We start from the raw sequence: 13,762 nt of genomic DNA, 5'->3' as shown, positions 1-13,762 counted from the left end.
GGATGTCTACTTTCCAACGCAATTGAAAGCGCGCCATTTCGAGTTTTGTAGCTCCAGAAAATCCACTTTGAGTGCAGGGAGGTCAGAATCCAACGGCATCAGCAGTCCTTCTTCAACCTCTGAATCTGATTTCTGCTCAAGTCCCTCAATTTCAGCCAGAAAATACCTGAAATCACAGAAAAACACACAAACTCATAGTAAAGTCCAGAAATGTGAATTTAACATAAAAACTAATGAAAACATCCCTAAAAGCAACTAGATCCTACTAAAAACATACTAAAAACAATGCCAAAAAGCGTGTAAATTATCCACTCATCACAACACCAAACTTAAATTGTTGCTTGTCCCCAAGCAACTGAAAATCAAATAGGATAAAAAGAAGAGAATATACTACAAATTCCAAACTATCAATGAAACAGAGCTTCAATCATATGAGCGGGACTTATAGCTTTTTGCCTCTTGAATAGTTTTGACATCTCACTTTATCCATTGAGGTTCAGAATGATTGGCATCTATAGGAACTTCAGATTTCGAATAGTGTTATTGACTCTCCTAGTTCAGTATGATGATTCTTGAACACAGCTTCTTTATGAGTCTTGGCCGTGGCCCTAAGCACTTTGTTTTCCAGTATTACCACCGGATACATAAATACCACAGACACATAATTGGGTGAACCTTTTCAGATTGTGACTCAGCTTTGCTAAAGTCCCCAATTAGAGGTGTCCAGGGTTCTTAAGCACACTCTTCTTTTGCTTTGGACCTTGACTTTAACCGCTCAGTCTCAAGTTTTCACTTGACACCTACACGCCACAAGCACATGGTTAGGGACAGCTTGGTTTTGCCGCTTAGACCAGGATTTTAGGCCCTCCTATCCACTGATGCTCAAAGCCTTGGGATCCTTTTTATTTGCCCTTGCCTTTTGGTTTTAAGGGTTATTGGCTTTTTGCTCTTGCCTCTTGATTTTAAGAGCTTTTGGCTTTTTCTGCTTGCTTTTTCTTTTTCTTTCTATTTTTTTTTTCGCCTACTTTTTTTTTCTGCAAGCTTTGTTCTTTGCTGCTTTTTCTTGCTTCAAGAATCATTTTTATGATTTTTCAGATTATCAAATAACATGTCTCCTAGTCATCATTCTTTCAAGAGCCAACATATTTAACATTCTTAAACAGCAACTTCAAAAGACATATGCACTGTTCAAGCATACATTCAGAAAACAAGAAGCATTGTCACCACATCAATATAATTAAGCTAAGTTCAAGGATAAATTCGAAACTCATGTACTTCTTGTTCTTTTGAATTAAAACATTTTTCATTTAAGAGAGGTGATGGATTCATAGGACATTTATAACTTTAAGACAAAGTTACTAACTACTAATGATCATGTAATGAAGACACAAACATGGATAAGCACATAACATATAAAACGAAAAAAACAGAGAAAGTAAGAACAAGGAATGAGTCCACCTTAGTGATGTCCTTGAGCTCTTCTATGTCTCTTCCTTGTCTTTTGCTGCTCCTCCTTCATTGCTTTTAGATCTTCTCTGATTTCATGAAGGATGATGGAGTGCTCTTGATGTTCCACCCTTAGTTGCTTCCAATAATTGTGTGGAAGAAAATGTATCCCCTGAGGTATCTCAGGGATCTCTTGATTTGCAGTCAAATGTTCTACCACTGAGCTATAGACCCTTGATGGAAGCTTTTGTCTTCCCTTTCCTCTTTCTAGAGGCTTCTCTGGCCTTAGGTGCCATCAATGGTTATGGGAAAAAACAAAAAAGCTATGCTTTTTACCACACCAAACTTAGAATGTTGCTCGCCCTCGAGCAAAAGAAGAAGGAATAGAAGAAGAAGAAGATATAGAGGAGATGGAGGGATGTGTGTATGGATGTGAGTGGTGGATGGAAAACAGAAGGGATGGTCATGAATGAAGAGATAGAGGGTGAGGTGGGTGGGGATCCTGTGAGATTCACAGATCCTGAGATGATCCTGTGGGTCCACGGATCCTGAGATGATCCTGTGGGGTCCACAGATCTTGAGGTGTCAAGGCATTTACATCCCTGCACCAATTTAGGCATGCAAAATGCCCTTGCACACAACTTTGGGCGTTCAGCGCCACGTTGGTGCCCATTTTGGGCGTTCAACGCCCATTTGTTGCCATTTCTGGCGTTGAACGCCAGAACAATGCTTGTTCTGGGCGTTCAGCACCAGGATGTTGCCCATTTTGGGCGTTCAGCGCCAGAACCATGCTCTGTTCTGGCGTTTGAACGCCAGGCAGATGCTCCTCCAGGGTGTGATTTTTCTTCTGCTGTTTTTGATTCCGTTTTCAATTTTTATATTTATTTTGTGACTCCACATGATCATGAACCTACAAAGACATATAACTAAGAAAAATATAGTTAAATAAATAAAAATTGGGTTGCCTCCCAACAAGCGCTTCTTTAATGTCAATAGCTTGACAGTGGGCTCTCATGGAGCCTCACAGATGTGCAGAGCCTTGTTGAGACTCTCCAACACCAAACTTAGAGTTTGGATATGGGAGTTCAACACCAAACTTAGAGTTTGGTTGTGGCCTCCCAACACCAAACTTAGAGTTTGACTGTGGGGGCTTGAGTTGACTCTGCTTTGAGAGAAGATTTTCATGCTTCCTCTCCATGGTTGCAGAGGGAGATCCTTGAGTTTTAAACACAAGGGAGTCCTCATTCCATTGAAGGAATAGTTCACCTCTGTCAACATCAATCACAGCTCTTGCTGTGGCCAGGAAAGGTCTTCCTAGGATGATGGATTCATCCTCTTCCTTTCCAGTATCCAGGACTATGAAATCAGCAGGGATGTAAAGGCCTTCAACCTTTACTAACACGTCCTCTACTTGTCCATATGCCTGTTTTCTTGAGCTGTCTGCCATCTCTAATGAGATTTTAGCAGCTTGCACCCCATAGATTCCCAGTTTTTCTATTACAGAGAGGGGCATGAGGTTTATTCCTGAACCAAGGTCACACAGAGCCTTAAAGATCATGGTGCCTATGGTGCAGGGTATTATGAACTTTCCAGGATCCTGTCTCTTCTTTGGCAATGTCAGTTGATCCAGATCACTTAGTTCATTGATGAACAAGGGAGGTTCAACTTCCCAAGTATCAATGCCAAATAATTTGGCATTTAGCTTCATGATTGCACCAAGAAACTTGGCAGTTTGCTCTTCAGTAACATCCTCATTCTCTTCAGAAGAGGAATACTCATCAGAGCTCATGAAGGGCATAAGGAGGCTTAATGGAATCTCTATGGTCTCTAGATGAGCCACAGAGTCCTTTGGTTCCTCAGAGGGAAGCTCCTTATTGATCACTGGACGTCCCAGGAGGTCTTCCTCCTTGGGATTCACGTCCTCTCCTCTCCTCACAGGTTCGGCCATGATGCTTATGTCAATGGCCTTGCACTCTCCTTTTGGATTCTCTTCTGTATTGCTTGGGAGAGTACTAGGGGGGATTTCAGTGATCCTTTTACTCAGCTGGCCCACTTGTGCTTCCAGATTTCTAATGGAAGACCTTGTTTCATTCATGAAACTTACAGTGGCCTTAGATAGATCAGAGACTAAATTTTCTAAATTAGAAGTATTTTGTTCAGAGTTCTCTGTCTGTTGCTGAGTGGATGATGGAAAAGGTTTATTATTGTTAAACCTGTTTCTTCCACCATTATTAAAGCCTTGTTGAGGCTTTTGATCCTTCCATGAAAAATTTGGATGATTTCTCCATGATGAGTTATAGGTGTTTCCATAAGGTTCACCTAAGTAATTCACCTCTGCTATTGCAGGGTTCTCAGGATCATAAGCTTCTTCTTCAGGAGAAGCCTCTTGAGTACTGTTGGATGCAGCTTGCATTCCATTCAGACTCTGAGAAATCATATTGACTTGCTGAGTCAATATTTTGTTCTGAGCCAATATGGCATTCAGAGTATCAACTTCAAGAACTCCCTTCTTCATAGGTGTCCCATTACTCACAGGATTCCTTTCAGAAGTGTACATGAACTGGTTATTAGCAACCATGTCAATGAGTTCTTGAGCTTCTGCAGGCGTTTTCTTTAGGTGAATGGATCCACCTGCAGAAGTGTCCAGTGACATCTTTGATAGCTCAGATAGACCATCATAGAATATATCCAGGATGGTCCATTCTGAAAGCATGTCAGAAGGACACTTTTTGGTCAACTGTTTGTATCTTTCCCAAGCTTCATAGAGGGATTCACCTTCTTTCTGTCTGAAGGTTTGAACATCAGCTCTAAGCTTGCTCAGCTTTTGAGGAGGAAAGTACTTGGCTAAGAAAGCCGTGACCAGCTTATCCCAAGAGTTCAGGCTGTCTTTGGGTTGAGAATCCAACCATAATCTAGCTCTGTCTCTTACAGCAAAAGGAAAAAGCATGAGCCTGTAGACTTCAGGATCTACTCCATTAGTCTTAACAGTATCACATATCTGCAAGAATTCAGTTAAGAACTGAAAAGGATCTTCAGATGGAAGTCCATGAAACTTGCAGTTTTGCTGCATCAGAGAAACTAATTGAGGTTTCAGCTCAAAGTTGTTTGCTCCAATGGCAGGAATGGAGATGCTTCTTCCATGTAAATTGGAATTAGGTATAGTAAAGTCACCAAGCATCTTCCTTACATTATTATTATTTTCGGCTGCCATCTCCTCTTCATGTTCGAAATTTTCTGAAAGGTTTTCTCTGGATTGTTGTAATTTAGCTTCTCTTAATTTCCTTTTCAGAGTCCTTTCAGGTTCTGGATCTGCTTCCACAAGAATGTTCTTATCCTTGCTCCTGCTCATATGACAAAGAAGAGGGCACAGAAAAATAATAATAACAATAGAGATCCTTTATACCACAGTATAGGGATCCCTGTGTGAGTAGAAGAAGAGGGGGAGACAAAGAATATAATATAATGGAAGAAACACAACTGTGAGGATGGCAGAGATGTGAGATGAGATGTTAGGATATGAATGAATAAATAGAATAAGATGGGGGAGGGATAATTTTCCAAAAATATTTTTGAAAAAGAGTTAGTGATTTTTGAAAATAGTTTTTGAAAAATGTTAGTAATCTTTCGAAAATTAAGATTAAAAAATTAAAAATTAAAATAGTTAATAAATTAAGAAGAAATTTTGAAAAAGGGGGAAGATATTTTCGAAAATGAGAGAGAGAGAGTTAGTTAGGTAGTTTTGAAAAAGTTAAGAAACAAACAAAAAAAATTAGTTAGTTAGTTGAAACAAATTTTGAAAAGATAAGAAGTTAGGAAGTTAGAGAAGATATTTTGAAATCAAATTTTTGAAAAAGATAAGATAAGAAGATATTTTTGAAAAGATATGATTTAAATTAGTTTTGAAAAAGATTTGATTTTTAAAATCACAATTAATGACTTGATTCACAAAAAATCACAAGATATGATTCTAGAACTTAAAGTTTGAATCTTTCTTAACAAGTAAGTAACAAACTTGAAATTTTTGAATCAAAACATTAATTGTTTATGTTATTTTCGAAAATTTAATACAAAAATAAGAAAAAGATTTTTGAAAAATATTTTTGGAATTTTCGAAAATAACTAAGAATTTTGAAAAAGATTTTGAAAAAGATAAGATTTTCAAATTGAAAATTTGATTTGACTCATGAGAAACAATTTGATTTTAAAATTTTTTGAAAAAGTCAATCCAAATTTTCGAATTTGATGAGAGAAAAAGGGAAAGATATTTTTTTGATTTTTGAATTTTTATGATGAGAGAGAAAAACAACAAAAAGACTCAATGCATGAAAATTTTGAATCAAAACAATGAATGCATGCATGAATGATATGAGTGTCAAGATGAACACCAAGAACACTTTGAATGTCAAGATGAACATCAAGAACATATTTTTGAAAAATTTTTGATGCAAAGAAAACATGTAAGACACCAAACTTAGAAATCTTTCATGTTTAGACTCTAAGAAACGAAAAATGCACATGTAAAACAAGAAAAGACACAAAACAAAAAATCATCAAGATCAAACAAGAAGACTTACCAAGAACAACTTGAAGATCATGAAGAACACCATGAATGCATGAAATTTTCGAAAAATGCAAGATGCACATGCAAATGACACCAAACTTATAACATGACTCAAGACTCAAACAAGAAACAGAAAAATATTTTTGATTTTTATGATTTTCTAAATTTTTTTGGATTTTTTTTCGAAAATTATGTGAAAAAGAAAAAAATAAGGATTCCAAAATTTTTAACATGAATTCCAGGAATCTTGCCATGTTAGTCTAAAGCTTCAGTCCAGGAATTAAACATGGCTCACTAGCCAGCCAAGCTTTCAATAAAAGCTTCAGTCCAAAACACTAGACATGGCCAATGGCCAGCCAAGCTTCAGTAGATATGGATACCTTTCATGTATAGAGCAACTAAGTGTGTGAGAATCTCTTCATTTGTGATGGTAAGTTGAAACCCCAGTCCAAAAATTAGACATGGCTTACAGCCAGCCAAGCTTCAACAAATTATCATGAAACACTAGAATTCATTCTTAAAAATTCTGAAGAAAAATATATTTTTGAAAACATTTTTTTTTTCGAAAACAAAAGAGAAAATTTTGAAAGATTTTTGAAAAAGTTTTGAAAAATAAAATAAAAAGAAAATTACCTAATCTGAGCAACAAGATGAACCGTCAGTTGTCCAAACTCGAACAATCCCCGGCAACGGCGCCAAAAACTTGGTGTTGTTGCCGGGATTGGGATCTCAGACGATTCTTGGCGCCAAACAGGAACAATTAAGTCCCCAACAACGGCGCCAAAAACTTGGTGCACGAAATTGTGATGTCCAAGCTCAAACTATTCCTGGCACGTGAGCAACTTGGTATGCGTAATCGTGATTACACATTCATAATTTGTCACAACTTCGATACAACTAACCAGCAAGTGCACTGGGTCGTCCAAGTAATACCTTACGTGAGTAAGGGTCGAATCCCACGGAGATTGTTGGTATGAAGCAAGCTATGGTCACCTTGCAAATCTCAGTTAGGCATATATAAATTAATAATGGTGTTTTCGAATTTAATATAATAAAATAGGGATAGAAATACTTATGTAATTCATTGGTGAGAATTTCAGATAGGCGAATGGAGATGCCTTCGTTCCTCTGAACCTCTGCTTTCCTGCTATCTTCATCCAATCAGTCTTACTCCTTTCCATGGCTGGCTTTATGCAAGGGCATCACCGTTGTCAGTGGCTACATCCCCTCCTCTCAGTGAAAAATATGCTCACATGCTCTGTCACAGCACGGCTAATCATCTGTCGATTCTCGATCATGCTGGAATAGGATTCACCCTCCTTTTGCGTCTGTCACTAACGCCCAGCACTCGCGAGTTTGAAGCTCGTCACAGTCATTCAATCATTGAATCCTACTCGGAATACCACAGACAAGGTTTAGACTTTCCGGATTCTCTTGAATGCCGCCATCATTCTAGCTTACGCCACGAAGATTCTGGTTAGAAGATCTAAGAGATATTCATTCTAGCTTATTTCAAGTAGAACGGAAGTGTTTGTCAGGCACGTGTTCATAGGGGAGAATGGTAATGAGCGTCACACATAATCATCACCTTCATCACGTTCTTGGGTGCGAATGGATATCTTAGAAGCGAAATAAGATGAATTGAATAGAAAACAGTAGTACTTTGCATTAATCTTTGAGGAACAGCAGAGCTCCACACCTTAATCTATGGAGTGTAGAAACTCTACCGTTAGAATTACATAAGTGAAAGGTCCAGGCATGGCCGAGATGGCCAGCCCCCTAAAACGTGATCATAGGATCAGAATATAATCCAGGATCAAAGATGTCTAATACAATAGTAAGAGGTCCTATTTATAATAAACTATTCACTAGGGTTTACAGAAGTAAGTAATTGATGCATAAATCCACTTCCGGGGCCCACTTGGTGTGTGCTTGGGCTGAGCCTTAAGTGTTGCACGTGTAGAGGTCCTCCTTGGAGTTGAACGCCTGATGACAAGTCATCTTAGCCTATTTTAACTAGCCTTTTTCTTTTGTTTTCAATTGAATTATGCACTTTCTTGAGCCATAAGCAAGCCAATTGGGTAGATTTTCATGTTTCCCTTGATTGAACTAACCATATATGAATTCATGCCATTTCATGAGGTTTTGTGCTATATTTGTTGCATATTATGAAAGAATGAAGATCTCATGATTTTGAGCATAGCTTTGATTAGTTTGGTTGATTAATGATAGGTGAAGAAAGCTTGGAGAAAGGTTGAAGCAAAGAGGAATGGCTAGGAGTGAAGAGAGGACAATGGAATAAGTGAAATTGAACCATGAAGCAAAAGGTTGGACCTAAAGTTAGCCTCAAAGTTAGACCCCTAACTTGAAGGCTAACGTTAGGCATGAAGAATTCTCCCTGGGATCCCCACGTTTGAGCCAACGTTAGCCCCCTAACTTGGAGGCTAACGTTGGCAAGAGAAACTTCCTCCCTGGCCATCCAACGTTGGTGCCAACGTTAGGGGTCTAACTTTGACCCTAACGTTGGCACATGAATTACAAAGGGGGAAGGAGCCAACGTTTGCGCCAACGTTAGCCCCCTAACTTGGAGGCTAACGTTGGCGCCACACACCACAAGGCATACAAGGGGTATACTTCCAACAAGAATAACTTGAGCTACAGAGCTCCAAATGAGGTGATTCAAGAAGCATTGGAAAGTAGGAATCAAGAGCTTTCCAAGCATATATGGCACTGCATGGTGGACACTAAAATTGAGGGAGAAAACTGCCCCGCAATGTGCATAAACGAACATGGTGGCAACCTGCAGTGAGGCCAACTGACCTCTGCACCTTCAAAGGAGTATAACTCGAGCTGTAGAGCTCCAAATAATGTGCTCCCAACGGCATTGGAAAGTAGACATCCAGGGCTTTCCAACAATGTATAATAGTATGGGGTGGACAATACATTTGAGCCTCCAGAACTGGCGTTTTCGCCAACGTTTGAGGGCTAACGTTACCTCAAACGCTGCACACCAAAGCCAGCGACCATGCCCTCTTCAAATGATCATAACTTGAGTTGTAGATGTCCAATTGAAGTGATTCCAAGTGGGTTAGAAAGCTGACATTCAGAGCTTTCCAACCATATATGATAGTCTATATTGGGCATAAAATTGGCAACATGACAAGAGGACAAAGTTGGCCCCATAAATGTGCATAAGGGAGGCCAACGTTAAGGTCAAAGTTAGACCCCTAACGTTGGCTCAAACTTTTGGTCCAACTTTTGCTAACCTCAAAACCGGTTCAATTGGTTCACTTCGGTTCTTCTCCAAACTTCAAGAGCAATCAACCAAGGCCTCTTTCAACCCAATTCCACCAAGAGCAAAGGCCCATGATCATCACTCAAAGGCACAAGAAATAGATAAAATAGGAATTTCATTTAATTGTAATTTGTTTTTAATTTCATTTCCATTTTGTAAAGCCTATATAAGGCATCATTTTCATATTTGTGAGGAGGCTGGCTCCAGAAGGGAGCACGAGGATTCAAGAGCTCTCTTTAAATTTTCTTTTCTTTGTTTTTGAATCTTGGGTTGAGAATTGAAGAAATTCTGTTTCAATCTCACCTTGAGAATTCTCTCTGTTTACTTGTCAGCATAATTTCAGTGAATTGTGATTTGAATCAAAACTCTCTTTACTGCTTTCTTCTCTATTTTCTTCTGCAATTATTCTCTGTTGGATCAAGGAAGGAATTGAGATCTAGACTTGGTCTCTAGTCTCATCCAACCCCTGAGATCTTCAACCTCTCATTTAGATTTTGCAATTGAGCCAAGTTGCTCTCTGTTTTGATTTTAAAGTGATTTTCCAAATCTGTTGAACCTGCTGCATCTTTTACTTCTCTGTTTGATTGTCATTTACACTTCCGTGTTTGATTTCATGAATTCCAGTACCTAATTTCTTTTATTCTTCTTGCAATTTAACTTTCCAATTACTTGATCTACTGCTTTCTTTTAATTTCCAGCACCCACTCCCTTTTAATTTCATGCAATTTACATTTCTTGCAATTTAAGATTCTTGCAATTTACATTTCTTGCTTTTTAAGTTTCAATGCAATTTACTTTCTGCACTTTAATTTTCCTTGTCATTTACATTCTGTTGGCTTCAATTGTCACTCAAATCACTCAATGTTAGCTTGACTAAACTAATCACCCACTAAAGTTGCTTGATCCATCAATCCCTGTGGGATCGACCTCACTCCCGTGAGTTTTTATTACTTGATACGACCCGGTACACTTGCCGGTTAGATTTGTGTGTTTTGGGAGAAATTTATCTTTCAACAAAATATTCATCAAGTTTTTGGCGCCGTTGCCGGGGATTGATTAGATCAACAATGATTATGTGGGTGAGAAGTCTAGATCAAGCATTTTCTTTATTTTTGTTCTCTGTTCTAAGTTGAAACCAAGGTGTTTGAGTTATTGCCTCACTAAGAAATTCTCATCTCTGATATGAGTAATTTCAATTTTCATTGATGTTTGCAAAATACAAATGGAGTTCAACTCATCATTTGGTCAAACAAAATTTTATGGGATATCAACCACCATCACCAATCTCTAATGATGGCTGGGGATATCACCAAGAAACTTCAAATTCTGGGCACTCCAATTCATGGAGCTATGCTTCAGAACCACAAGATGAGAAAGAAAATCATATGGGATATTTCTTTCCACCACAAAATAATGCAAGTCATGATTCTAATGGTGGCTGGGAAGGGAATCCTAGTGCTCCATATGATAATCATCCAAAGATATCATCACTTGACCATACTTCAACCGAAAGCCCCTTTCAAAACTCACCACCCACACAAACTTCCATGAACCACTCAAGGCTTTCAGAGCTTGAGTCCAAGTTCGAAAAATATGCGAAAGAAGCACAAATATCTGAGAAAAGGCAAGAAGCTTTCTTCAAAAATATGAATGAAGAAGTAGAGAAAATAAGGAGGAGCTTAGAACCACTGAGCAAGAAAAATGAAGGCCAATTGATGGATATAAAAGAGGAAGTGGAGGAGCAAGAAAGTGAAGAAGTCATTCCAAACTCAAGTGAGGCAGAGAAGTACATAAAGGAGGAGTTCATGGAACCACCAATACAAAAGGCTCTGGATGAATACAAAACTCCAACAATCACACAACCACCAAAACTTGGATTCAAAGAAGTGAAGGCAATTGACAAAAGCACCAAGAAGAGGATTGTGACCAAGACACCAAGGACAACATTCATGAGAAGGTCAACTGCAAACAATCCTCCCCCTGATCCAGCAAGCAAGATCAATCAAGCCAATTTCACAAGGAAGCTTGCTGAGGAGAGACCAAGACAGGGGGCACTAGCTGAAACTTCTCCTCCTTTGAAGTCATTTCTCTTAACAAATTGGAAGAAAAGGAAGAAAGTAAAGAACAGGTAGACAGTAGGTACAATTCTTCTCCTTGCTTTGTTTAAATTTCAATAAATTGGCATATGATTACATTCTAAGTTTGGTGTTGCCCTGCAACAAACTGTTTTCCATTTTCATGGATGATTGCATCAATTTTACATGAAAGTGACACACCAAGATTCTAAGTTTGGTGTGCCACCTATTTTTTTTATGCAAATCAATCCAGCAACATCACTTGTCTGCATAATCATATTGCCTTTTACAGTGTTATTTTTCTTCTTAGTTGGATAATTTTTGTTTTCTCTTTGTTTCATTTATTTACTTGTTTTTAATGCTTCCCTTCATTAACTATTTTTGTTCATACATCACCAAGACATCCTTATTCATAACAGATTCTTCATTTGGTGATTGTATTTAACATATAACAGTTTCTTTTGTTTAGTTTTAGTTCAAATAAATTGACATAGGATTGCATTCTAAGTTTGGTGTTGCTATGCAACACAGTTTGCTTCAAATCTTTACTGGATACTTGCATTAATTCCAAGTAAAAGTGTCACACTAAGTTTGGTGTGCCACTTATCTTTTATGCAAAGTATTATGCTCACCTTCTTAAGCTTGCAATCACAATGTCTCTGTCTCTTGTGCCTTGATTATTATCTTTAATTTTGCTTGCTTGAAACACATGTACTACTAACATTCCTTGTGAAAGACATTCATGATCCATCTTAGCCCCATAGCCACGGTTCTAATAGTTGCTTGAGGATGAGCAAGCATTCTGAGTTTGGTATGGGAAGGAGGAGAATGGGAGGAAAATGACAACAATAGAGAAGATGAACTACAAGGTTGTAAAGTTCCTTTTCCTCTCATTTGTTTCAAGCACTATGAACTGCATGATTGTCTTTACCTTCTCTGTATGCATGTGTGTATGAAAAGGCATAGTTTGATTTCTAAATTGCAACATGGTGCTATGTCATTATGATTTCCAACTTGAGTTTTGTGAATTCAAAAGCAACAAAAGTATCATGATCATAAACAAACAAGGCATTAAAGAAGATTTTAGCATGTGCATAAAAGTATTGGTAAGCTAGTATGTTTGATTGTTGCTTAATTGCATTAGATTTTATTTAATTGAAGTTTTCATCTAGGACATTTTGTGAAATCTTTTAAAATCATGAAAACCTTGAAGAAGCAAATGCAAAATAAAGCAAGAAAAGAAAAAGGGAAAGAATGAGAAAGCTGAAGGCTCTGAGTACCAATGGCAATTTATTTGCTAAGTACTTGTGGTGTTTATGTATCAAGCCAAATGCTTGAAAACAAAACACTTAGAAGTCAAGGTTAGGCTCAAAGTGCAAAAGCACTCCCTCAAAGCTCAAGGCTCTGAGCATCAATGATTAGAGAGTCTAGAAAAGAAAAGAAAAATGAGCTTAATGAAGTCCTCTAATCAAATGCTTGTGGTGCTTATGTATCAAGTGGTAATGCTTGAAAACAAAGCATTTAGAAGTCGTAGCTTTGTTATCAACTCATGGGGCAAAGCACCCAAAAAGGAGAAGCTAATAAGAAAATCAAAAGCTTGTTTCAAGGAAGAAATATAAGAAAAAGATTTCATAAATTGAGCTAGATGGAAGCATCAATCATTTACATTTCTTTTGTGATTGTAGCATGCTTAGAAAACTAGCTTACCATGAACATTGAGTTGCTATTCTTCTTACCTTGGTTTGTCAATCTTTATTGCATGATTCTTTTCTTGCTTGGGGACAAGCAAGCTTTAAGTTTGGTGTTGTGATGACAAGTCATCTTAGCCTATTTTAACTAGCCTTTTTCTTTTGTTTTCAATTGAATTATGCACTTTCTTGAGCCATAAGCAAGCCAATTGGGTAGATTTTCATGTTTCCCTTGATTGAACTAACCATATATGAATTCATGCCATTTCATGAGGTTTTGTGCTATATTTGTTGCATATTATGAAAGAATGAAGATCTCATGATTTTGAGCATAGCTTTGATTAGTTTGGTTGATTAATGATAGGTGAAGAAAGCTTGGAGAAAGGTTGAAGCAAAGAGGAATGGCTAGGAGTGAAGAGAGGACAATGGAATAAGTGAAATTGAACCATGAAGCAAAAGGTTGGACCTAAAGTTAGCCTCAAAGTTAGACCCCTAACTTGAAGGCTAACGTTAGGCATGAAGAATTCTCCCTGGGATCCCCACGTTTGAGCCAACGTTAGCCCCCTAACTTGGAGGCTAACGTTGGCAAGAGAAACTTCCTCCCTGGCCATCCAACGTTGGTGCCAACGTTAGGGGTCTAACTTTGACCCTAACGTTGGCACATGAATTACAAAGGGGGAAGGAGCCAACGTTTGCG

At 38.0% G+C, this 13,762-nt stretch overlaps 1 non-coding gene across 1 annotated transcript; it reads left to right on the top strand.

Moving 5' to 3' along the window:
* Positions 1-4,153: 4,153 nt before the first annotated feature.
* On the top strand, positions 4,154-4,261 carry LOC148563946 (small nucleolar RNA R71). The gene has a single exon (XR_015884165.1). It is a non-coding gene; the product is annotated as a small nucleolar RNA R71 (small nucleolar RNA).
* The last annotated feature ends 9,501 nt before the right edge of the window (positions 4,262-13,762 follow it).

Source organism: Arachis ipaensis, chromosome B5, assembly GCF_059453495.1.
Source record: "Arachis ipaensis isolate K30076 ecotype BB chromosome B5, ASM5945349v1, whole genome shotgun sequence".
In the NCBI taxonomy this organism is placed as follows: Eukaryota; Viridiplantae; Streptophyta; class Magnoliopsida; order Fabales; family Fabaceae; genus Arachis; species Arachis ipaensis.
The sequence above is the reverse complement of the archived record's forward strand: the minus strand, read 5'-3'. Positions and strand labels throughout refer to the sequence as shown.